This window comes from Pelecanus crispus, chromosome Z, assembly GCF_030463565.1.
Source record: "Pelecanus crispus isolate bPelCri1 chromosome Z, bPelCri1.pri, whole genome shotgun sequence".
NCBI lineage: Eukaryota > Metazoa > Chordata > Aves > Pelecaniformes > Pelecanidae > Pelecanus > Pelecanus crispus.
Window position 1 is genome coordinate 71630239 of NC_134676.1, and position 26695 is coordinate 71656933.

Genomic DNA, 26695 nt, shown 5'->3' on the forward strand with positions numbered 1-26695 from the left:
TTCCAAGTAGCTAGTGATAGGACAGTAGGAAATGGGCTCAAGCTGCATGAGGGGAGGTTTAGATTGGATATTAGGAAAAATTTCTTCATGGAAAGGGTGGTCAAGCATTGGACCAGGCTGCCCAGAGACGTGGTGGAGTCACCATCCCTGGAAGTGTTCAAAAAATGGGTAGACATGGCACTCTGGGACATGGTTTAGCAGAAATGGTGGTGTTGGGTTGATGGTTGGACTGATGATCTTAGAGGTCCTTTCTAACCTTATTGATTCCTGGTTTTACTTTCATTAAAAATAATGCAGCCAGCAAGCAAGGAAACATGAAATTAATTGTTACTCTACCCTTAATTGGTTTAGTGTTGGACTTGGTAGTGTTAGGTTAATGGTTGGACTGGATGATCTAAAAGGTCTTTTCCAACCTAAATGGTTCTATGATTTTATTTTATGATTCTGTGCTTCTACGATTCTATGATTCTAAAAACAAATTACCCTGGGAGAATGTGTGTATTTAATAAATTCAAGTTCATTGTCAGCTCTCGTTAAAAAAAGACAATTTTCATGACCTGAGATCTACAAAAGGAAGTGATCAATCCTGCTTTAATAAGACCATCTACTGACATGATCACTAGACCTTGTCTCAAAAGACCTCATTTATGAGGAAGAGAAGAAAAGGATTTATTAGAAGCAAAACTCTTGGGATCATGATGGATCCATCATTTTCTGTGTGTGTGGTGGTCAAATGTCCAATAGCTGACATTTATTTCTTACTTAATAGAAAAATGACAAATGGATAGTTATATATTGGGTATAAATATCTTAGCACAAGGACACGGGGGAATAAGTTTTGTAAAGGTGAATGAAGACCAACATCAAAAGTCTTAGATTACCTCACTGGAAGACTGATACAATCACTTGGTCTGTTACACTGCATGCAATTACATATGCAGGCACACAGCCACCCTGCATGTGAAGGGCTATTCAAAACCATAGGTGCTGCAGCTACAGCAGCAGCCCTTGCCATCAAAAGTAATGCTCTAGATATTTTATGCATAGTTCTAGGCTATTCATAAAAGAAATGATCGACAAAAAGAGCTTTACACAAGGGAAAAAACAGTTCAAACTGGTCCCTTCAGATCTGATTTGATGTGCTTATAAGCAAGAATGTTTTGCTTAGTTCTAAAGCCAAAAGAAAACAATGATATTTAAATCAAGCACTGAAAAATGCTGTGGCTGTTACTCCATTCCAAATGTAACTATAGGTCCAGTCATCCTGGCAACCAATAATTTCTTTCACTGGACAGTCTTAATTCATACATGGTGCTTTTTGCTTGACCATGCAATAAAGTAACTTGTACTTCTTGTAAGAAAAAGGTTTCCTCCATTTGTGAGATGCAACAGAACAGAAATGCCTTATAGCTGTTTCATGATAAAATTTCCTCCTCCCACTTATTAGTGAACACAGAAGAAAAGTCAGCATTCGTTGTTTGTTTCACCAACCCTTTTTCTGAGGTCTTTATTCATTGGCCCTCAATCCTGCCTTAACTCAGTCTCTCAGTAGTGTATGGACACTGAAACTCCATTTGTGTCTATTTGGTTCAACTCTGGTAGAGAGAACTGGAAAAGTAAAAGTGAGAAAGCTCTTGGGTTGAAGATAAAGACAGTCTAATAGGTAAAAAAAGCACAACAAACAAAACCCCCAAACCCAAAGGAAAACAAAACCAAGCAAAACAAGTGATGCAAAAAATCCCCTCCAATTTCTCACCACCAGCCAACTGAGGCTGAGACAGTCCCTGAGCAATGGCGGCCCTGGCATGCTTCCTCCTCTCAGGTTTTTATGGCTGAGCTGTTATATGTCACCCAGGCAAGTGGACCACTATGGAGAGAGGTATCCAGTACCTGAGAGAATTAGTCATGCTGGAGTTGATTTATAGTGACCTGAACAACAATTTATGTCATATGGTGTGGGGTATCCTTTGGTCAGTTGGGGTCAGCTGTCCCAGCTGTGTCGCCTCCCAACTTCTTCCCCAGCCTACTCACTGGTGGGGCAGTGTGAGAAGCAGAAAAGATCTTGACTCTGTGAAAGCACTGCTCAGCAATAGCTAAAACATCGGTGTGGTATCAAGACTGTTTTCAACAAAAATCCAAAACACAGCACCATGCAAGCTACTATGAATAAAATTAATTCTATCCCAGACAAAACCAGTACAGTATCTTTGAAAAATACCACCTGCTGGAACCAGGTAGAATAATATCAAATGTACACAAGAGGTTTGTTTATTTGCTTATTTACTTATCTTGCAAAGTGTCCATCAGAAGACTGTGCTTTTAACCTTTTCCCCCTCCTCCCCATACAGTAGGTTTCACCCCCTCCTCCAGAACCCCTGTCTGGAGGCCCTGTACCAGTGTGACCAGTTTCAATGGTAATCTGAACTTCACACAGAAACAGAGTTGGCAGGATCTGGCTGGTGTATAATCAGGTATATTACATACCCAAAGCTTCTCACACACAGAGGAGGACTTTACCCCCCTATATATAGGCATTATTGCTGCACTTATTTTAATCTATATTACAAAGGTTATTTTCCTCTCTTTTTTTGTCCTCACCCTCTCACATTCCCTGTGTTTTCCAGATTTTCAGGTCCACCTTCTCAATTGATACTTTTAGTAATTTTCTGCAGTATTGATGTCTTCTTTTTTCCACAAACTCAGTATATTAATTGTAATTTACACCAATAGACTTTCCCACTCTGCAACCTTCTTTGTATTGTCAGTTACACATTTACATGAGTAGGATCAGCAGTTAAGGTAATCCACTAGTTTACGGGCTCCAGCAGCAGTGTGCGATGTAAAGCTGCTGGGAAACACAACTATACAGGCCAGAATAAAGTAATAGCCAGCACAGAATATGAAAAATATCCCACCTTGACAGATTAAGATACAATTTAAAAACTGTAAAAAAAAAAAAAAAAAAAAAAAAGGACTTTGGAGATGTACAGAGAACGACATCATTACTTCATTATTGAGAACATCTCTCTAATTCTGAGACTAACCATGTAATATTTGCTGCTCTGATGTATCTGTCTCAAATGCAACATATTTTCATTGTACTGCTGTTGACACAATGATGGAGAACCAAGGCATGATCTTTTATTTCTGCTTTAAGAGTACTTGCACAAACAGTAACATACATCTTCCAAGAGAACATCCCCAAAATTGTCATTATTCCTCTTTTAGTAAAAATACATCTGATGTACCTAACAGACATAAAATCTTTACAAAGCAGGTGGTTTCTACCTCCCTTCTTTAACAGAAATAAGATTAATTTGACAGAAGAATAGAAAAAATTATCTTGACACAATAAAATTACCACTTTGCAGAACTCATTTTACTCTGTGTTTTTAAAACTCAAATTCTCTCTTTCTTTTTATAGAATCATAGAATCGTTTAGGTTGGAAAAAACCTTTAAGATCATCCAGTCCAACCATTAACCTACACTACCAAGTCTACACTAAACCAATCAAGGGTAGACTACACTAAACCTTGTCCCAAAGTGCCACGTCCACCCGTTTCTTGAACACTTCCACGGATGGTGACTCCACCACCTCTCTGGGCAGCCTGGTCCAATGCTTGACTACCCTTTCCGTAAAGAAATTTTTCCTAATATCCAATCTAAACCTCCCCTGGCACACCTTGAGCCCATTTCCTCTTGTTCTATCACTAGCTACTTGGAAGAAGAGACCAACACCCACCTCACTACAACCTCCTTTCAGGTAGTTGTAGAGAGCGATAAGGTCTCCCCTCAGACTCCTCTTCTCCAGGCTAAACAATCCCAGTTCCCTCAGCCGCTCCTCATAAGGCCTGTGCTCAAGACCCTTCACCAGCTTCGTTGCCCTTCTCTGAACATGCTCCAGCACCTCAATGTCTTTCTTGTACTGAGGGGCCCAAAACAGTATTCACAGTATTCGAGGTGCGGCCTCACCAGTGTCGAGTACAGGGGGACAATCACCTCCCTGCTCCTTCTGGCCACACTAGTCCTGGTACAAGCCAGGATGCTGTTGGCCTGCTTGGCCACCTGGGCACACTGCTGGCTCATGTTCAGCCGGCTGTCAATCAGCACCCCCAGGTCCTTTTTGGCCAGGCAGCTTTCCAGCCACTCTTCCCCAAGCCTGTAACGTTGCATGGGGTTGTTGTGACCCAAGTGCAGGACCCGGCACTTGGCCTTGTTGAAACTCATACAGCTGGCCTTGGCCCATTGATCCATCCTGTCCAGATCCCTCTGCAGGGCCATCCTACCATTCAAGCAGATCGACACTCCCACTCAGTCTGGTGTCTTTTGCAAACTTACTGAGGGTGCACTCAATCCCCTCATCCAGATCATTAATAAAGATATTAAACAAGACTGGCTCCAAAACAGAGCCCTGAGGAACACCGCTCATGACCGGCTGCCAACTGGATTTAACTCCATTCACCACAACTCTTTGGGCTCGGCCACCCAACCAGGTTTCACCCAGTGAAGACTACACCCATCCAAGCCATGAGCTGCCAGCTTCCCAAGGAGAATGCTATGGGAGACGGTGTCAAAAGCTTTGCTAAAGTCCAGGGAAATGACATCCATAGCTTTTCCTTCATCTACCAGGCGGGTCACCAGGTCATAAAAGGAGATCAGGTTGGTCAAGCAGGACCTGCCTTTCATGAACACATGCTGGCTGGGCCCGATTCCCCAGCTGACATACACATGCCTGTTGACTTCACTCAGTATGAACCTCCCCATAATCTTTCCCAGCACCGAGGTCAGGCTGACAGGCCGGTTGTCTCCTGGGTCCTCCTTCTGGCCCTTCGTGTAGATGGGCATCACATTGGCAAGCCTGCAGTCACCAGAGACCTCCCCTGTTAACCAGGACTGCTGATAGATGATGGAAAGTGGCTTGGTGAGCTCCTCCGCCAGCTCCCTCAGTACTCTCGGGTGGATCCCATTTGGCCCCATAGACTTGTGGGTGTCCAGGTGGCATAGCAGGTTGTTAACTGCTCCCTCCTGGACTATGAGGCCCCCATTCTGCTCCCAGTCCCTATCCCTATCTTCTAGCTCAAGGGCCTGAATACCCTGGGGATGACTGGTTTAGGATCATAATTACCTTCTACTCCCTTTTGCCTTATTGTTGTCTACTACACAATCTTTGTATAGTTTGTCCTACTCCTTCTACCTTTGTACTGCAAAGAAGGCAGCTCTTGATTTATCTGTTTTAGTGAGGTTCAGCCTCTGGGTGCAGTCTTTAACCAAATTGTTGCACATAGTTCCAAGTTAAATGAACCTTCCCTTAAAAGGAGGAGAAGCAGATACAATCCTGTGTGGAGCAATGGAAACCAAATGAGTAAAGCCAGTTGTCTTCCCTTTTGCACAGGAATCACTGGGCATGAAACACAACCATGTTTAAGATGAAAGGAGCTGAAACAAACCTATTTGATTGCTATGAAATGATCTATGAAATAACATAAACACATTCTCAACCCTAAAATCATCTCAGGAGGTAGGATTGATCTGCTGTAATGCATGATATGATTAATCGTTACTATTTTCCTTTTCTTTTTATTTCTTTGTTGTTGCTGTTGTTTTTTTTTTTTTTCTTTTCACCATCAGAATAATTGTAGAAACACTACAGCACATTCAATACACAGCTCCACGTGAGGGGAACAGTTAATAGGCGATACCTGTTTCTCACAGTGAGTACTTGTCAGAGGTAAGCATTCATTGTAAATTGCAAAAATATGCATAAAATTAATTTTAATCAAAAGCTTTTAACAGTATGCAAAAAGGCAACAGCAAGCAAACACCTATTAAAGAATTTTGTAAGACAAGGTTCATGGATTGTTGTGTTTCTAATTCACACAGGTAATGAAAATAAATAGACATCTTTGCTATGTTTTTTTTTTTATATCCTTGAAGGCACTTTTCTCCCAGAGCTGAGTATGTAAGTCAAACTTATCCCTTGCATAGATATTCATAAAAGCTTTGCCTGGTCATGAAAGGATATGCTCAGATGCAAGTAAAACTTTTGAAGGCCCAAGCCACATTCTACCAAGTGGAGCTATGGCAGACGTATCCTCCAGCAAATCCCTCCATAATGCTTGAGGTCCCAAATGTGCCTGATGCACTGTCCTGGTTTCAGCTGAGATACAGTTAATTTTCTTCCTAGTAGCAGGCATAGTACTGTGTTTTGGATTTAGGACGAGAATATGTTGATAACACACTGATGTTTTTAGTTGTTGTTAAGTACTGCTTATGCTAGTCAAGGACTTTTCAGCTTCCCATGCTCTGCCAGGTGCACAAGAAACTGGGAGGGGGCACAGCCAGGATAGTTGATCCAAACTGCCCAAAGGGCTATTCCATACCATATGACGTCATGCTCAGTATATAAACTAGGAGGGAAGTTGGCCGCAGAGCAGTGATCGCTGCTCAGGAACTGTCTGGGTATTGGTCAGTGGGTGGTGAGCTATTGCATTGTGCATAATTTGCTTTGTATATTACTACTACTACTACTACTACTACTACTACTACTACTACTACTACTACTACTATTATTATTATATTGTTATTGTTATCATTACTATTTTACTTTATTTCAATTATTAAACTCCTCTTATCTCAACCCAGGAGTGTTTCTCACTCTTATTCCTCTGATTCTCTCCCCCATCCCGTCGGGGTAGGGGGAGTGAGCGAGCAGCTGCATGGTGGTTAGTTGCTGGCTGGGGCAAATCATGACATGCACATCAAGTTGACTCGGTGGCTATCACTGATTTCCCACTTCCAACAAGTCACATCCATATCCTGCCATTGCCAAAGGTATTTGTTTTGACAACGCATCAGAATTCAGTCTATTAATGGATGCCTGTCATTATTCCTATTTATTGGTCTATATATTGATGGTTTTGAAGTTATACAATATAAAACAATTTTGTACTGAGTTTTCTGTATACTTACACTTTCAGCAGTTGCCTACTAGGTCAAAAAACCCCCAACTCAATCCCAAACATTTATCATTTAGAGTCAACTTGAGTTAAGTTCAGATAAAATCCACCCAGCCAGAACAGGAATTTTGAGGTTCCTTTACTTTGCAGTGGTGAAGCTCTAGCAGCCAACTGATAGACATTAAGACAAGAGTTCAGTGACCTAAACACTGGACTGTTTGCAACTGTTGGTATGTTAACCTTGGCTGATTGCCAAGTGCCCACCAAACTGCTCTACCACTCCCCCTCACCAACAAGGCAGGGGAGAAAATACAGCAAAAAGCTCATGGGTCGCGATAAGGACAGGGACATCACTCAGCACTTGCTGTCATGGGCAAAACAGACTCCACTTGGGAAATTAATATAATTTATTGCCAAGCAAATCAGAATAGGATTATGAGAAATAAGTACAAATCTTAAAACACCTTCCCCCACACCCCTCCATTCTTTCTGGGCACAATTTCACTTCTGATTATCTCCTCCCCTCGCACGGTGCAGGGAGATGCAGTCAGTTCATTACATGTTGTCTCTGCTGCTCCTTTCTCCTCATGCTCTTCCTCTGCCTCCTCATGCTCTTCCCCTGCTTCAGTGTATGGTCCCACCCATGGGAGACAGTCCATGAAATTCTCCAATAAGGGTCCTTCCCACAGGCTCCAGTTCTTCATGAACTGCTTCAGTGTGGGTCCTCTATGTGGTCACAGGTCCTGCCTGAAAACCTGCTCCTATATGGGCTCCACTCCATGGGGCTGCAGTATCTGCCAGGAGTCTGCTCCAGCATGGGCTTTTCATGGGCTGCAGCTTCTTTCAGGGAACCTGCTCCGGTGTGGGGTCTTCCATGGGCTGCAGGGGATTTTCTGCTCTGGTTCCTGGAGAACCTTCTTCTTCAATGCCTTTGGTATCTGAAGAGTTGTTTCTCTCACATTTTCTCAGTCTTCTCTCCCAGCTGCTGCTGCACAGAGTTTTTTTATCCTTTCTTAAGTATGTTATAACAGACTCATTACCAGTGTCACTGATTGGCTCAGCTGTGGCCAGCAGTGAGTCTGCTTTGGAGCTGGCTGGCATTGGCTCTATCAGACATAGAGGCAGCTTCTGGTGGCTTCTCATAGAAGCCACCCCTGCAGCCACCCCCTAGCCCCACCCCTGCTACCAAAACCTTGCCATGTAACTCAGTACAGCAACACAAGGAGACCTAGAAATTAATTTATACTCAGAAGAAACCCTGGTAGAAGAACATGATGCTTCTCACCACATCATCTTGGGGAAGGCCTGATGTAGAAGACAAGAATCCAACTTTGGAGATCTCTGTAAAATGTTTTTGGAAGAAACATGACCTGGTGACTGTAGGGAATAAAGGATATTCTTTGAAGTTAAACCATATAATGATAAGGAATGTTTTACTTCGTTTTTTTCCCAGGCTTGTATAACAGTAATGGTTTTATTCAGTTTTCCCCTGTAAAATATTGTGGGCTTTTTTTTTTTCTGATTCGTAACAAAAGCCTGTCTAGGTTGGACATCGAAACCAGGCTGTGAAGCAGAAGATAGGGACTCAATAGGTTGGTGATCGCATGCATTCTCAAAAAGTCTTTTGACTGAAAACACAATCCAAATGCCATCAACGAATGGTTTGGGAAATTATGTGTGTTATGTTTGTAGAGTGTTTTAATTCAGGAGAGGCAAGCGTGGAAGTAAACTGTTACTCATTCAAAGTTAATTTTTCTCTTTTTTTTTGCATTAATAGCCCTGCTCACCAAACTGAAAAGTACTGAAGCACAGCATTATGTGACAGATATGAAACATGGATAGAAATGGAGATTGATAAAATGGGAGCTGTGTTTGAATTAAAATCTAAGTATTATATATAACTAAAAAATGCTTACAGGTGGTTGTGTGGAGCAGACTCAGTAAGTTTGATATGACTGCACTGAAATATCCTTTCAGTAATATGAAACTTAATAGACTGGAAGTATATTTCCCATTATAATGAACCCAGTGATATCTCTTGTTTCAAGATATAAGGTGCTTGAATAATTGCAAAATCACCAATAGTGATAGCTAGCTTTAGCAAGCAGAAATCCTCTCATTAAGCTACTGAGAACAGTTCTGTAGCTGTAACAGAGAAGCTTATAAAATGTCAAGACAGGCTGCTGCTCACAGGCCCTTGCAGTCTGTGCATATGCCTCCTCTCTACCTGCCCTTTCCCCCAGAAGCACACTTCTGCATCTTTTGGACCAGCAGAGAATTGGGTGTCTGGAAAACTTTTCTCTATTATTAGTGATGATTAACATTGCATTACAGAATGATCTACAGCTTCACCGCAGATGAAGTTGAGCCCTTATACAAAGTCTTTGTGTAGGGTAATCCTCACCTGGGAAAGCTTAGTACCCAAAAGGACAAAACAGGGGGTTTTGTACAGGCTGAAGTGAGACAGTTTGACTAGAGCCAGATGGCAGTTTCTGGGCAAGACGTCAGTCAATGAGTCCTGATCAACAGGCATTTGGCTCACCCTCTGCCTGAATTTAGACCTTCTAGACTGACAGAAAGCCTGAGGATTCACTCTTTCTCCTTTTCCATTTTTTTCTTTTTTTGTTGTTGTTGTTGTTGGGTTTTTTTAAAAACTTTTGACAAAACAAGCATTCAGAAAACATCCTTGGTTCTATCACTTTTGAATTAAATAAATTGTTTCTAGATTTCTGGAAGGATACTGTAAGTATTATTGCTTCCAGGGTCAATTTTTGTAAACTGAAAAACATGCATTTCAGTGTTGCTCAGCTTTCTATTCTCACCTGCAGATTATTTCTCCCCTCAAAAAAATAGGAAATTCCTTATGTTTAGAGTATTCTTTTGCCATGGAAGGAAAACTACAACACCTAGCACTTCTTTCTTACTAGTAAGTTTACACCTGAAAACCAAATACCTCTAATGGTATTAAGTTCTGCACATAACTAGTCTCAGAAGCTTACTGAATTTCATCTCATTCTTGTTTGCTATGTGTGTTTGACATAGATTTCCTTAAAATAATTTTTAAATTCTCATGGTTGTAGTAATTTTTTTTTCCCAAAAGAAATTAATTCTTGATATAAATCTACTAACAGACCACCAATGGTAGGTGATACTGAGATTTTGTTCAAGACTGGAACCTCTGGTAGGTTGAATCCTCCAATAGGATTAATCTTCTTTCTGTCTTTATTTTTAAAATAGTGAACAACAGAAGAGACAACATAGCATATAGACAGTGTAAAGGCTATATAGTCTCTCTATATTCTATATATTCTAGAATGTTTCATTGCATACCAAAGAGGAATAATTTTGTAGCAGGTTGGCAGAAAAAGAAGGGAAAAAAGAACTCTTAGCAGAGAAACACAGGGTTTTTATTGTCACTTTTTTCTTTTGTTTTTAAGGTATTAGAAAAGATTCATCCTAATGTAAACCACTAATTTCATTGCTTCATGGATATCTTAAGCTCAAGATACCTTATTTCAAAAATTATAATTTATGTTGTTGTTTTTTTCTTTTTTTTTTAATTTAAATTGAGGATGTTTACTGACTTTTTCTTTCCTGTATAAACATCTAAGACTGGATTAAAGTATTTATAAAAAGATGGAAACGAAGTATAATAGTGGTTATATTTTTTATTCTTTTTTTTTTGTATTGTATGGGTTATAAATACATGCAGACACAGCTTTGCAGTGTAAATAGGCTGGCTGGGAATAAGTTTAAACTGCTGCTCTGGGTTGCTTTGCAAATTCTGGTGACAGTTTTATTGTAAGCAGAATGCTGTGAGGAAAGAAAAAAAATAAGGCCTAGTGGCATGCTGCCATATCTCTCACTGACAAAAATAAGTCAAGAAAACTATATGTTATCTCCCTGAAGGTGGCACCATGGTAACTGCAGTTCTCAATGGATAAAGAGATGCAACCCATCTCCCCGTCAGCTCCTGATCTGTGAGGTTGTTCTCCCCCACCTTGACAGGTTTCTAGATTCCTGTATATACCTGTGTATTCCTGTATGTATAATACAATACAATACAATACAATACAATACAATACAATACAATACAATACAATATAACATAACATAACATAACATAACATAACATAACATAACATAACATAACATAACATAACACAACACAACACAACACAACACAACATGATATATATTATACAGGGACCTGTCTATTTTTGAACTGGGAGTAACCAGCTCAGGGAAGGACCTGTCATTATGACAGGGTCTGCAGTGGCAGCTTCATGGGAGCAGAGGGGATATTTTCCTTAAGTTTAGGAAAACTTGTTTTCATTCAGCGCAGAACTTCCCTGCAAGATGAGTCCTGCCTACAAGCTGGTGTTTTCTGCAGATAGGCAGCTGTCTTTACTCAACTAGTGGAGCAAATGCCTGGTAATATCCCAAAAATATGTGGCTACATTGAAGTCCAGCTAAAATTATTCAAGGTTCAAAACTTAGTTTTAAGTCTGTGTTTCTTCTTGTGGATTCCAGAATTCCCAGAGGAATTTTCTTGGGAATTCCCAGGGTTTCCAGAGGAAAATGGATGCATCAATTATAAAAACTATAGATGAACCATAAAACAAATCAAAAGCAAACCCAACAGAAGTCTCTTCTGAAATACTTTATTCCTTAACTGAAAATGAAAGTGTCACATTAGATATGATTGATTGAAGCTTCCTGCATAATAGAAGATGGTCATACCACTTCATTGCCTTTCATACTTCTGCATTTTTATCTATTTTCATTAGGTCTAACAGCAGATGTGTAGCACTGAGCTTTATATGTGTTGCATTTAAGGATCTTCTTCTTTTGAAAAAAAAAAATTAACTTCATGGATTCCATCTCTTTGCTTTTCTTCCCCATTGCAAATTACAATATAGTTGTTTCATTTATTGTTCTTTCACAATGATGAGGGAGGTGGTTGTAAGGTTAAATCTTCCCCATTTGGTTTCCCTGAATACCATGTTTGAAACCTGCTATGTGTCTGGTGCCTGGAGCATGGTGGAGCACTGGGAGTGGGCCAGGTCTGATCATAGAATCATAGAACAGTTTGGATTGGAAGGGACCTTTAAAGAACATCTAGTCCATCTACCCCTGCCATAAGCAGGGACATCTTCAAATAGAACAGGTTGCTCAGAGCCCCATCCAACCTTATCTTGAAGGTTTCCAAGGATGGGGCCTCCACTACCTCTCTGGGCAACCTGTTCCAGTGTTACACCACCCTCATCGTAAAAAAATTCTTCCTTATAGCTAGTCTGAATCTACACTCCTTTAGTTTAAAACCAATACCCTTTCTTCTATCACTGCAGGGCCTACTAAAAAGTCCCTCCCCATCTTTCTTATAAGCCCCCTTTAAGTATTGAAGACTGCAATAAAGTGTCCCTGCAGCCTTCTCTTCTCCAGGCTGAACAACCCCATCTCTGAGTCTGTCCTCATAGGAGAGGTGCTCCAGCCCTTGGATCATTTTTGTGGCCCTTCTCTGGACTCGCTCCAATAGGTCTATGTCTTTCCTGGGCTGAGGGCTCCAGAGCTGGATGCAGCACTCCAGGTGAGGTCTCACCAGAGCAGAGTAGAGAGGCAGAATCACCTCCCTCGACCTACTGGCCACGTTTCTTTTGAGGCAGCCCAGGATACAGTTGGCCTTCTGGACTGTGAGTGCATATTGCTCACTCATGTCTAGGTTTTCATCTACCAGAACCCCCAAGTCCTTCTCTGCAGGGCTGCTCTCAATCCGTTCACCCCCCAGCCTGTATTGATATTGGGGGTTGCCCCGTCCCAGGTGCAGGACCTTGCACCTGGCCTTGTTGAACCTCATGAGGTTCACATGGGTGCACTTCTTGAGCTTGTCCAGGTCCCTTTGGATGACATTTCATCCTTCTGGTGTGTCAACCGCACCACTCAGCTTGGTATTGTCTACAAACTTGCTGAGGATGCACTCAATCTCACTGTCTATGTCATTGATGAAGATATTAAATAGTACTGGTCCCCGTACGGACCCCTGAGGGACTCCACTTGCCACCTATCTCCATGAGGACATCGAGTCATTGACCACCACCCTCTGGATGCAACCATCCAGCTAATTCCTCATCCACCAAACTGTTCATCCATCAAATCCATATCTCTCCAATTTAGAGAGAAGGATGTTGTGGGGGACCATGTCAAAGGCCTTACAGAAGTCCAGCTAGATGATATCTGTAGCTCTTCCCTTGTCCACTGATGTAGTCAGTCCATCATGGAAGGCCATTACATTGGTCAGGCAGGACTTGCCCTTGATGAAGCCATGCCGGCTGGCTCGAGAATCACCTCCTTGTCCTCCATGTGCTTGAGCATAACTTCTTGGAGGATCTGTTCCATGATCTTCCCAGGCAGAGAGGTGAGGCTGACAGGTCAGTAGTTCCCAGGGTCTTCCTCTGTACCCTTTTTAAAAATGTGTGTGTCATGGTTTAACCCTAGTTAGCAACTAAGCACCATACAACCTCTCACTCACCATCCCTGCCGCTGGTGGGATGGGGGACAGAATTGGAAAAAAAATGTAAAACCACTGGGTTGAGATAAAAGCAGTTTAATGGGACAGCAGAGGAAGAAAAAAAAAAAAATAATAATAATGATAAAAGAATATACAAAACAAATGATGCACAATGCAATTGCTCACAACCCACTGACCAATACCCACCTTGTCCCTGAGCAGTGATCATTGCCTGCCGGCCAACGCCCCACAGTTTATATACTGAACGTGACATCATATGGTATGGAATAGCCCTTTGGTCAGTTTGGGTCAGCTGTCCTGGCTGGGCTTCCACCCAGCTTCTTGTACACTTGGCAGAGCATGGGAAGCTAAAACGTCCTTGACTAGTATAAAGCCTACTTAGCAACAACGAGAACATCCATGTGTTACCAACATTATTCTCATCCTAAATCCAAACCACAGTATTATACCACCTACTAGGAAGAAAATTAACTCTATCCCAGCTGAAACCAGGACAGGGTGCAATGTTTCCCTTTTTCCAGTCACCAGGGACTTCAGCTGACTGCCATCACTTTTCAAATATCATGGAGAGTGGCTTGGCAACTATGTCAGCCATTTCACTCAAGTCTCTGGGACGTGTCTCATCAGGTCCCACAAGCTCATGCATATTCAGGTTCCTCTGGTGGTCTCAGACCTGATCTTCTCTTACAGTGGGAGGAACTTTGCTCCCCCTGTCCCTGCTTCATAGTCCATCCACTTGAGAAAAGTGGGAAGAGAGATTGCCAGTGAAGACTGAGGCAAAGAAGTTGTTGAGTACCTCAGCCTTCTCCTTGTCTGTTGTTAACAGTTTGCCACTCATGTTCAGCAAGGCGGGGTACGCTTTCTCTGATGTTCCTTTTCTGGCTGACATACCTGTAGACACCCTTCTTATTATTCTTTGTGTCCCTTGGCAAGTTCAAGGCATGCCTTGGCTTTTCTGACCCCATCCCTACACAACTGGGCAGTGTCCCTACACTATTCCCAGGATACCTGTCCCCGCTTCTACTGCCTGTGCATTTCCTTCTTGCCCATTGGTTTGACCAGCAGGCCTTGACTCATCCATGCCAGTCTCTTGTTGTCCTTCCCTGTTTTCTCACATCTAGTGATCAACAGCACTTGCGCTCTATGGAAGGTGTTCTTAAAGATCTGCCAGCCCTATTCTGCTCCCTTGCCCCTGAGGGCAGTTTCCCAGGGGGTCCTATTGACTAACTCCTTGAACAGCTGGAATTTTGTTTTCCTCAAATTCAGGGTCCTGACTTTACTCTTTGCCTGGCCCATATCCATCAGGACTATGGAATCCACCAGTGGATGATCACTGCAGCCCAGGCTGCCTCCAATCTTGACATCACCAATTAGCTCACTTGCATTGGTGACCAACAGGTCTGTAACGCATCCCCTCTGGTAGGGCTGTCTATTACATAGCTTAAGAAATTATCCTCAATGCACTTCAGGAGTCTCTTGGATTGTCTAGTATGGCTACTCCGTGCAAATATTCTTGCTGATACATTGCATGCCCTATGCTTTTGTTTAAGGCAGGATAAATTAAGTACAGTTCATTTTTGCAGACTATTGTTTGTGCAGAAAGCAGAGCAAGAAAGGATCAGAAATAAATGTACTGACTTTTTAGTGTGGGCGAACTTAAATAACATCTAATTCTGCCTGTTTTTAAAGTTACTTGAGTTGAATCCAGCCACCTCAGGTGCTTTTATAAATCATGACGGCTTAAACTGTCTTAGCATGCCTGTATATCGCATTGCAGCTTAGACAATCTGAGTTACCTACTGCTTACTTTCTAGTAATTAAAGGATTTCACACTTTCCAAAGTCAGATACTGAAAACTTGTCCCAAGAAGTCTCACTTTGCTTAGAAATAGATTTTTTTCTCAGTTTCCACTTCAGCAAAAGTGACTAGTTACTTTCTAAAAGATTTTCCCTGCCAGAAGGTTTTGTAGTGCTGAAGAATTAGCCACATTTTTTTTTTTTCTATAAACCTGTATATTTCAGCTCACTAAAATGTATAGACGTTCAAGGGCTCAGGAGTGTTACTGATACTGATAGATACATCTCTGCTTTCTCTTCATTTCATAAGGAAGAACTTGGCTTATACAATTTCTATGGGATAAAAAAATGCTGAGTCCTTTAGTGACCATCTCAGAAATAAGAGCTTATTAGCTAGGGCTGTGGCTGAAAATGCACAAAGAAACCAAACCACAAGCATTAAAAGAGAAGGAGAATGTACTTCCTAAAGACACAATGCTCTTTGGGAAGGGCGTTCACCAGTTAAAAGCTTTAAAGAGAAGCTTTACTCATAACACACAAACATTCTGGGCTTCTTTTTCTTTCTAATACCCCTGAGCTTTGATCTGAATTGGTCCCCAAATAATTTGAAGGTATCAAATAACTGCAACGAGGACAGACTAAAGGGTCAAGGAATTATTTTGACAACAAAAGAAAGATCAGAAGCAAGTTCTTCAGAAATCAATAAGCTTTGACAATAATAGTAAGTTCTTCCACACATCAGACTTCACGATATGAACATAATATTTCTAGATCAGAGCAACAAAGTGGATGAACTGAAGTGCATAGACTGGTAAGAAGCAAAAAGTTGATACTCTAACATAGAACAAGAACCAAAAGAGCACTTCTTTATAATATTGATATGCCCTCCTACCCTACTTTGGATCAGCAATGTAGTGGACTGATGAGGGGAGACTGTGTACACAGTGAACTAGGTTCCCTCCTTAATTTTCTACTGAAGCTGCAGGAGGCGACCATCAAGACCCCAGACTGTGGGAACAAGTAATTTCCTCATGTGCAAAACCAGCCAACATTCTCAGAGACAGTCAAATAAAAGGGGATCTTTAGCTAAATAATATTAATGATCATAACATAGACTTAACAACGCCATTACTAGCTCTCTGGAAATGTTTTGATTAACCAGTTGCTTAAAACCAAAAGCTTCATTTCAATTTCCCAAGATTTATGTCTTGATCAACAAAACACATTAGATGTGGTATCACCATTGCTATTGTACTACAGTGTCCTGGTTTCAGCTGGGATAGAGTTAATTTTCTTCCTAGCAGCTGGCATAGTGCTGTGTTTTGGATTTAGGATGAGAAGAATGTTGATAACACATGGATGTTCTCGTTGTTGCTAAGTACTGCTTATGCTAGTCAAGGACTTTTCAGCTTCCCATGCTCTGCCAGGTGCACAAGAAACTGGGAGGGGGCACAGCCAGGATAGTTGATCCAAACTGACCAAAGGGCTATTCCATACCATATGACGTCATGCTCAGTATATAAACTGGGGGGAGCTGGCCAGGGGACTGTGATCACTGCTCAGGAGCTGTCTGGGTATCGGTCGGTGGGTGGTGAGCTATTGCATTGTGCATCGTTTGCTTTGTATATTATTATTATTATTATTATTATCATCAATATTATATTGTTATTATTATCATTACAATTTTACTTTATTTCAATTATTAAACTGTTCTTACCTGAACCCAGGAGTGTTTCTCACTCTTACTCCTCCGATTCTCTCCCCCATCCCATCGGGGCAGGCGGAGTGAGCGAGCGGCTGCGTGGTGCTTAGTTACTGGCTGAGGTTAAACCACAACATACAGTCAGGATTTGAGGGTGATGGTTACTCCACACAGAGAATCTTTAGTGTACAAAACACCCAAATGTCTTATCAATACCATCTAAAAGTGGACTATGAGTAAGGAAGGATTCCTCAAAGAAGGGAGGGTTAAGGGCAGAGAAATTACTTGTCAGTTTTGGACTTTGAATACAACTTAGTTTCTGGCCATCATAGCTGAGAACTGGATTCAGGAGACCAGAACTTCTGTTGTAGTCCTCTCCATTGTGCTCTGGATGAGCGTGGTTCTCTGTCAGGAAAAACGCAGAAAAGAAATGAATCATCTGCTGACAGTCCTTGTAGCTGTGCTCAGCAGAAGTATATTTGTGCAAGAGTTTAAAAGAAATCTTTGATAGTTGCCAGACACGGTGCTTTGAGTCAGGAAATGGAGTAATATGGCAATGAAAGCTATGGCTGTGATTCTAAGCAATGCTGGTATTAATCCAGGAGTCCTGGCCAAAACTAAAAAAAAATCATGTCCTGCTAACAGAGTTTGTGAATGGTTCAGTAGGTGTTCTTTTGTTTATCAGTGCCAAAATTCAACAATGTGAAGAAAAGGTGGCTAACAGTGTAGGTTGATGAACAATCCCCAAATATTTGGCTCTTGCCTTATAGAAGCATAGAAGGATATAAATACATGGAAAGATGGGTTGGGAGGAATTACTTAGACCCGGTAAGGTACCAATATAGACTCAGAATAAGTCTATTGCTTTTAGTGAAATATTTAAATTTACAGCAGGATAACAGAGGACTTTCTCAAAGGAATGCCTTTGCTAGAAATCCTCAGAAAAACCGCAGATATTCAGCTCTTGTTCATTCTCCTTTCCAGGTTCTATAAGGTACGAAGCATTTTGATCTTCTTTTGAGTTTAATACTAGAAGTGTTCAATCATAGCTACTCAACATTGGTCGCTATACTATTCTAGAAACTCTAAAGAATGATACTTGTTTCATTAATCGCATAGCTTTTCAAGTATTTAAGTACTTAAATTTTCAATAGTGACTTTTTGCTTAGGCTCCCCATGGTAGTCCATGGCTTTTAGAAACTGTGAATAATCTGACTTTGCACTTTTTCCAAGGAATATGGCAAGGTTAAGAAATACACTATTTAGATCTGCTCCTTTATCTGCCCTAAGAGTGCCTTATGGAGGGACTATGAGAATGTTAAACACAATATCAGAGGATTACAACAGGATAATCAGCAACTGCAGTAACAGATGAATCCAATTAGTATTTTCTTCACAGAAACATATAGCCTATATGACCTTTAAGACAGTGGCACCGTGAAGGTTGTGATTCTTTAACAAACAAATGAACAATCCCATTGAAAGTCTAAGATAAAATGGGGGAAAGCTGGTGTGCTAAACAAAAGCAGGAATTTTCTAATGGATGCCTGTAGAACAGATTGATGTGTTTCACTCTCCCTGCTGTTATTGCCCCAAGCTGCTTTCTTTAGCAAGAAGGAATCCTCCTACCATTTGTCTCCCAGAACCTTTTCTATGTGTTGAAATTGAAGGTAGAAAAAATCAGTTTCAGGGTACTTCATCAAAACCCACAAGTGAAAAAAGCTGTCTGGAAATTCACCTATACCTCAAAAGCAACCTGCAGTTCCAAGGTTCAATGTATTCTGAGATGTCTTTACCTAGCTATACTAATGAGTGATCAAACTATTAAATTTTATATTACAATAAACCGGTTGCAAAGTAAAGACACTGTGGAGTCATACACAATGCAACAGCAAACTGCATCATAAAATTTATATATGCTGCAATGGTTGTTTTCTCTTCTAGTCTATCAGCTTTACTTTAATCAAGAAAATTTCTTGTGAAATAAGAACACAGGTATATTTCAACATGTGGAACGCATTAATTATACTAAAGTTGAAAAAGAAGGTGCAGAGGCTTTTCATTAATGATCTTATGGGTTTTTTTTATATTCAGTAATTTCTCTGCCTTATTATAAATGCAAAGACCAGAAAATGGAAAACCATAAATTGACTTCTGAACTTCTTATTGTAATGAAAAAAAAGAAAAAAAGGCTATTTGAAATATGTAATTAAATTCATGTAAATTACATGGTCAATAGAAAGGAGGTGAAGAGCATCATAATGGGGCAGTCTCTTGGTAATATATATGAGTCAATCATGTTTATAACCTTTAGAAAGATGCACTAATTCATAAATAATAAAATAATTTAAAGGCTAAAGTGAGTTTCTAAATCCTTAAAGGACTATATAGTATACTTTTTTTCCTTGTACTAAATGGTCCCAGTCTTGGATAAGATAAAGTATCTTCTAGGCAAAAAATCATTATCACCAAATGTGTTTTGAGCTCCTACAAATATTAAGTGGGTTGGTAAATATATAGCTGATATAATCTTTCATGAGTATGCTTTAAGGAGGATTTAATGGTTGTGGGAGGTTGAATGCGTCCCCTGTTTCTGATATCTTTATATAATAGTATATGAAATATTCCTTTGTTTTTTAAATCTATAGTACTGTTTGTCCTGTGAGAACACATTATGAAGGGAAGATTTAAATGCTGAACTAACAAGAATTTTAGATTATGAAAATTGGTGAGTTACATGTCACAAAACAGAAGGGATATCTTCTGTAACATGTGGCTCACATGTTGATGTCTGTATCTGCATAGTTTGTTACAACTAGAGTTACAAATCAAAATGCACCGTCTCTACTCTCCAAGAAGATCTTTGACTCTGCATCACAGACTAAACACAGAGACAAATGTTGCAAATCTGACAAATGTAATTCCTTGTTTAAAGAAAACATTAAGGGAAGAAAATAAATCACTATTTTAAGCACAGCCTTTGAAATGAGAGCTGAATTCACAAATGCTATGGTTCTACTTCTACTAATGAAAAGGGGATGCACTGTAGAAGAATTTGGAATATATAACTGAAACAGAGAATACTACATTCTGGTTAGCTGTAAATAAACATTCATTATCTCTGATGAAGGAAGTGGAGACATTACTCAATTACTCTATCAGTAAAGAATGGGAAATCTTACATGTCTATACGGAGAATGACATTTCTATATTTTCTTGCTCTGTCAAGTACTCTTCGATCTCACACAGGAACAAAGGCTATTTTTGAGTCATTCCACATCCTGCTGGCTGTGGTGCCAGCCAGCATAGGAATAGCCTCAGCTTCAAATTCTTTTTAATTTTGTATAAAAAATGATCTTTCATCCCAAATGGTACCAAAGCAGACAAAACAGAGGTCTTGGTTTTGCCTCTTTTCCAGACAAGCGTTTATTAAATAGTTAGGTTTGTGAGCACAGTATCTTGCTGAAAAACTGTCTTTTTGCCAAGCACCTCTATAATTTCATTAACTCCAAATGTCTTTCTGTAATTATATATGTATTTAAGTACATACGTGTATTTAGGTATATAGATATGTAAAGTTATATTTAGCTGGGTAAATTACAGTTCTCTATGAAGCCAGTTTTTCTGGCAAAATTTGATCTTTCAAAATCCCAAACAACTCACAGATTTCTTGAGGGCTCAGAATTATGTTGATTTTAATAGGAATTAAATACGCTAAAGGACATTCCATGGTGTTAGATCACATAGGTGAGATCAGACAGTTTTCTGTAATTTCAAGAGTAAAAACAGAATCTCAAACACAAAAAAGACAATGTCACTGATTACAGCTACTTTCTTTGTGTTTTCTAACTCATCCTGAGGACTCTGTTATTTGAGTATTTATAGCAATTTCTTACCTGAACTTTTAACTTTTTCAAAGTTCCACAATTGAATCTTTTGTTGGTGGTGCAAACAAGAACATGAACATGAGTAGAAATTCAAGAACATATCTGTAAAGTATAAACAAAGCAAGCCTTGTGACAGTGGCCAAAATCATGGGTCATGTTAAAACATTTCTTCTAAGATGTTTTTGTACAGATGTTAACTACCTTTTACTGTCTTTCTTTTTACATTTAAGAGTGATATTGGTTAGTTCTTGGTATGTAGCCAAAAAATATTGAACATGTAACATTTTTCAGATGTTCTTATGCAGTGTTCTCCTTGTGGGCTTCATTTTTATGTCTCTAATTGTGTAGGGTTACTAAAACTGTTGGAGCATTTCAATGCGTTGCCCTTGTACTTCAGGGTTGAGTACCTGAGCTGCAGGCTTGTTCTGTGTAAGAAAGGACATATGCGGATCACCATTGCACTGGAATATTTTTCTGTGCCTCAGCAACTCAAGTTATTCTGAACTTAAACATAATAAAGATCAGAAACACACTCTGAGTATTCTGTAGCACAGGTTATGAGGTGTGCCTCTGGTGTAAATAGGGAATTAATGAAAACAACAAAGTCTCCTAAAATTCTCACTGTTTTGTTTGGAAGCTTAGAAAAATTCATCTTACTTGGCAGTGTGTCCATGTGAGTTTAGGAAGGGTGGCTGCTTAGTAGCTTAGCACATCAGAGGGTTCTTTGACGTATAGTTAGGCTGGATGCATGCAGACTCCATTACGGATTTTTGACAAGCAACAATGAGCCCCCTTACATATTTTTAGTACACAGAAACCAAAGCTCAGAAAGTGGTTTTGTAACAGTCTGTGTCAGATATTTCTCATTATAGAATATAATACACTTTGTACACATATTTTTATTATAATCTCTGCAACAATAGCTGTTGACAAATGTTCTTTCACACTTCTTTTAATAATACATTTTATAGGAGGACACATTGTATTTTCAGAGTTGTCTGTAAGGACCCAGTCCATCAAACTGCATAAATGTGTTTAATTGTAAGAGTCTAAAAACTTCCTGGGATTTCTCATGTTCTTAGCATAAATTGCTGGAGGTTTTTCCTTAGCCTGGATACAAGAGGATTAATTATTAACCTCACTACACTGACCGGTTAACAAAAGCCTTAATAACTTCCCTAGCTCCATCTCTGAAAGCTTGTCCAGATGTTTACATATTTTTTTGCCAATGAAATGACTACCGTGAGCACTGTGTTGCTTGTTGTTACATAAAGTACTTTTTCTGCATTGAAAAGGCTCAAGTGATCTGTAGTTTAGCAGTGTGGGTGAATGAGTATTACAAGTGCAAAAAACCTTCCCATATTTCTTTGCCTGAAAAGTCTTCTATAACCTTCTGTATGAAAATCCTCCACTGTCTTTCAAATATTCTTACCAACACTTTAACAGTTTTTCCAGCAATCTTCATAAAAGGAAGCTTGTAAATGAATCTGGATTTTGGTTGCTCACCATCATGTAAGCTAGCCCTGACTCCAAATACCAGCCCACATTAGGTATCCAGATAGTAGAAAGGTTTAGGCTGAAAGCAAAATTAGTTCTGCAGCAGCTTGGGCTGTCCAACCAAGAAAAAAAAAAAAATACTTGCAGATACTATTCACTCTTGAATCCAATGGAAGGCCAGCAAAAGAGCTATCACACTTTTTAATTAAGAAAATCAGTCTCTGTTTATCAACCAGACTATTTGAAGAGTTACTTCTAAACTGTGTGCTGTGGAGGTTTTTCTCAAGAATTGTGAAGGATACCCACTCAGTTGCAACTTGATTAGAAGTGGAAAATCTGGAGAAGCTGTTATGAAGAAGCAATCATGCAAAATAGCTTGCGCAGGATGGACAGACATAGGGATTTTGAGTAGGGAAACCAAGGTTGCTTTTGGAAGCAGGCTTTTCTTCTAGATGACTGATCCAAAAGAAAATGGTTCCGGATACTGGACATCCACTCAGAGCAGTATGCTCACATTTTGTTAATACCAGAATTACTGAATTTCTACTAATATTTCTTATATTAGTCTTTCATCTAAATATTTTACAGAACAAGGCAGATACTGAAATCACGTATTCCACAGAGTACCTTCTAAGGTACAATAATCACATTTTGAAAACTAATACTTTTTCAAAATTGTAGTGTAAAGTAGACATGTCACATTAGGTTTTAATTCAGAATCAGTTTCCCTATGGCAATACAGAGTTTGGAATTAACTACAAAACCCACCTGAGAGATAAAGGAAATACTCAGGAAACAAGATTTGATAGAGCATGTCTACAGAGTGTTGCAATCATAAAAACAATTGCATACCTGTAGACGTACATCTTAGCCTTTTATAACATAAACTAGACATGGAGCATCCTTGTTATTAGGTAAGATTCTGGAGGAACATCCAGAAAAGATCATCTGTACATAAGTTACTGTCTGTGTAACTGCTTTCTGCAAATTCTTTCTGCCTGGATGTCTGTGTCTTTTGACATAAGTGTCAATCAAAATGCATGGCTGGGTCAGAAGTCTAAAACTGTGTTGTTGCTTTGACATAACAGCAGACTATACTGAAAGTACTTGTGACCAGCAAGACCACAAATTGTTGCAAAACTGCCCTGGATTCCTTAGCAGGCAAAGTCCACACAGTCAGTGAGCACACCACTATCTCTCTTGCCCTTCTGTCAAGCAGGCAGATAGCGTGGGCTGAGCAGTCGTCCCAAACACTGTTACAGCTCCCGTGGATCACTACAATGCCTGGATTTATTCTTTCCTTTGTTCTGTACAAATTCAATAAGTTATATATCATGTGGCAGTAAATGGAATGTGTGAATAATAATTCTTTCAATTATTTTGATTCAGTTACTTCCCATGTCAGGCTTGTCTCTGCGCACATAGTAATACCGATATGCGGGTACCACTAAAACTAAGCCAGGAGTTTGAAGTAAAGTTTTATTAACTTTATCAATTTTTAAACCATATCCACAAAACAGTGAATTTTTTCACCTTATTAAATAATAGAGGAAAAAATGGATTTTCAGTAATTCTTCACTGATAGTTGGTTTTTAAAGGTGAAAGGCATTAGGTACCAAAAGCATGCAAAATCTTTGTCGTCTTTGGAGTTGTGGAGACCTATGCAATCTGAAAATCTGAACAAGGCATTACCTGTACAAAGAAAGTTTTTATGCCTCTGAGTATATGAGTGTACAAAATGATTATTTAGGTTGTGCAGTAAATGTCAATAACATTGTTATTATTATTAATACAAATCTCATTCTTCTGAATACAGTTGTTTGAAACCAGTGTACAATATATCAAATTTCTCCTTTAAAAAATCTCTAGGTACATGAAGTACCAGTGAGGTGTTTGTGTTTACCATACTTTCCATTGACTTTTCTGGACTTCAAAAATCTCATGGATTTACAGCAGGAATAGGTACTTGCAGAGAGGATAGGTACAAATTTTGGTGTATTCATCAGAAAGTGCATTAACAGCACCAGGTTTCTAATTCACGAATAAAAGACACTGGATTTATTTTCTTTTCATATGGTAAGGGAGGAGGGAGAAGGAAAGATTGCCTTTCATATGTCTCAAGAAATCAGTAACAAGTTTTTAAAAAGAAAATTTGTTTGAAGCTTTTTGCGAAAACTTATGTTGACATACTAGCCTATATTGAATATTATAATAATGTGTACTTTTAAAAATTAAAAAAAAAAATCTACCCAGTAAGCATGCCAACCAACATCAATTCATTTCAAAATATGTCAAACATTTTTTTTCCAGTAATGGAAAAACTTACACAATATACTAACAATTCATTTCAGAAATTAACATTATCAAAATGAATACATAACTTCATTTTCAGTTTTGAAAACAAGTCATATGAACTTAGGAAAATCATTAGTTACATTTCATCAATGCAACCAGACACTCCCTTCCTTTTCCTTGTGATACTACCTTCCTATATCATGACCCAGCATGGTGGTGGGGCAGGGGTGAGCTAAGAGGGCTGAAGATCAAGGAAGTGATCAGCAAGGTAATACTGAGGGTGTGGAAGGGGAAATGAAGCCAAGAAAAAGAGGGAAACCATACGAGATTTTATGGGTAGCCAGCAGTGTATTTCAGCTGGAAAATATCATGTGTATTACAGGCATGGGGTGGAAAGCACATGAAGAAACTTGTCAGCATATCATAGCAGAAACCACTGACTCATGGGCCATGCACCTTAGGTCACAGCAATCATTGCTGTGCTTTATGCTGGTACCATAGCCTATTCTAGGTAAGACAGCTTTTTACTTTCATGAACTCTCTGTCAGCTCAGTGAAAGGAATGAAGCTTGTGAAGGAAATGTTTGGGGTTTTTCATCTTTTTTTTCTTCTTTTTTTTCCCCTGTAACAGTCAGTAAACTGCTGCCACCACAATTTCACTAGTCCCAACCTTGGCACTCTGGGGACAACAGCTGTTGCCTCCATGTATACCCTGTGAATTTTTAGGTTCTTTCTCAACATCTGTATCATCTATGTTAGAAAGGCTTTATTGCCTATGCAGAAAAGCCTGTTTTCTAAAAGCAGGTTAAAAGTAACAAACTTGCAATTTTGTGAGCATACTGTACTTGGAACAAAATGAATTTTTTAAGTGGTTAAAATCCCACATAGCTCTAGAGGGCAAGTACAAACTAATAATACTCCAGTAAAAAAAAAAAAAAGCCTACCATTTTGTTAGTAAAACCTATTCCCATACTGAACTGCTGAAGTAACCTAATTTTAAAATACAAACCTAAATGTAATTTTGTCCAAAAGAAATATCAAGGTTTCTACTTTTTTCTTTCTCAGTAAATCTACCAAATATTGGAACTTCTGGACTTTTTGTCCCCAGTCGATTGTAGTTTTGCCTAAACTGATTGGAATCTGAAAATTACACCATTTGCGTATACCCTGAATAGATTAATGTTGTGTAAATAATTCAGTATGTTTCCATTTTACTACTCCATTATTTTTGTTTCCAACAAAACAGAGCACAATAAATCATAAAAATCTTCTCCGTCTTTGAATGGTGCCAGTTATCACAGGATCATAAAATGTTGCCAGGTTAATATATTCTGTGTTATCAAAATTCATCTTTTGAGAAGACGTATTAGCATGCATGTTTCTTTCTGATGACAAACACCTCTGAAAATGGGACCAGCATGGAAATAGTCCTGCACTGCTTTATTCTGCAGGATAACTGAACATTTTTGCCTTCCTAATTCTCCAGATGACCAATTTTGACTTTGCCTTCTTTACGAAAGTGTAAGACTGTTCTACTTGCCAACAATAATAGGAGAGATTTCAGTGCCTAAAATAGTTTGGTGACCTTTTGGGAAGTGCTTACATACTGGTCTTGTGAGGGTTACCCCTTGCAGAGATATACAAGTCATTGTCTGTCATACCTCTGCTCTCTGTGGTCATATTCTTTTGTTACCTACCCCTCTAGTGCTGGCTGTGCTGGTTTTGGTTTATTCTCCTGTGTCCACATTTGGAGAGTCTGAGAATGTTTGAGTCTGTGATAGGGGTGAGGAAGGTCAATCTGCCACCTTGTTGCTGTGTTCAGAGCAATAGTAAGTTGCTGCCAGGGGAATGCTGTAAGTTAAGGGTGATGCTGACTGTGCATAAAGCAGAAAGATTTCTCCTTCCTACATGAGACCCTGTGTCAATGTAAGTCTTGGCTAAACCACCTACAGAAACAGAAAAAAAAAAAATTTGTGAGGAGGAAGGAAGGACTTGAGTCAAGGATAGAGTAGAGACATCAGTAGTGATAGACC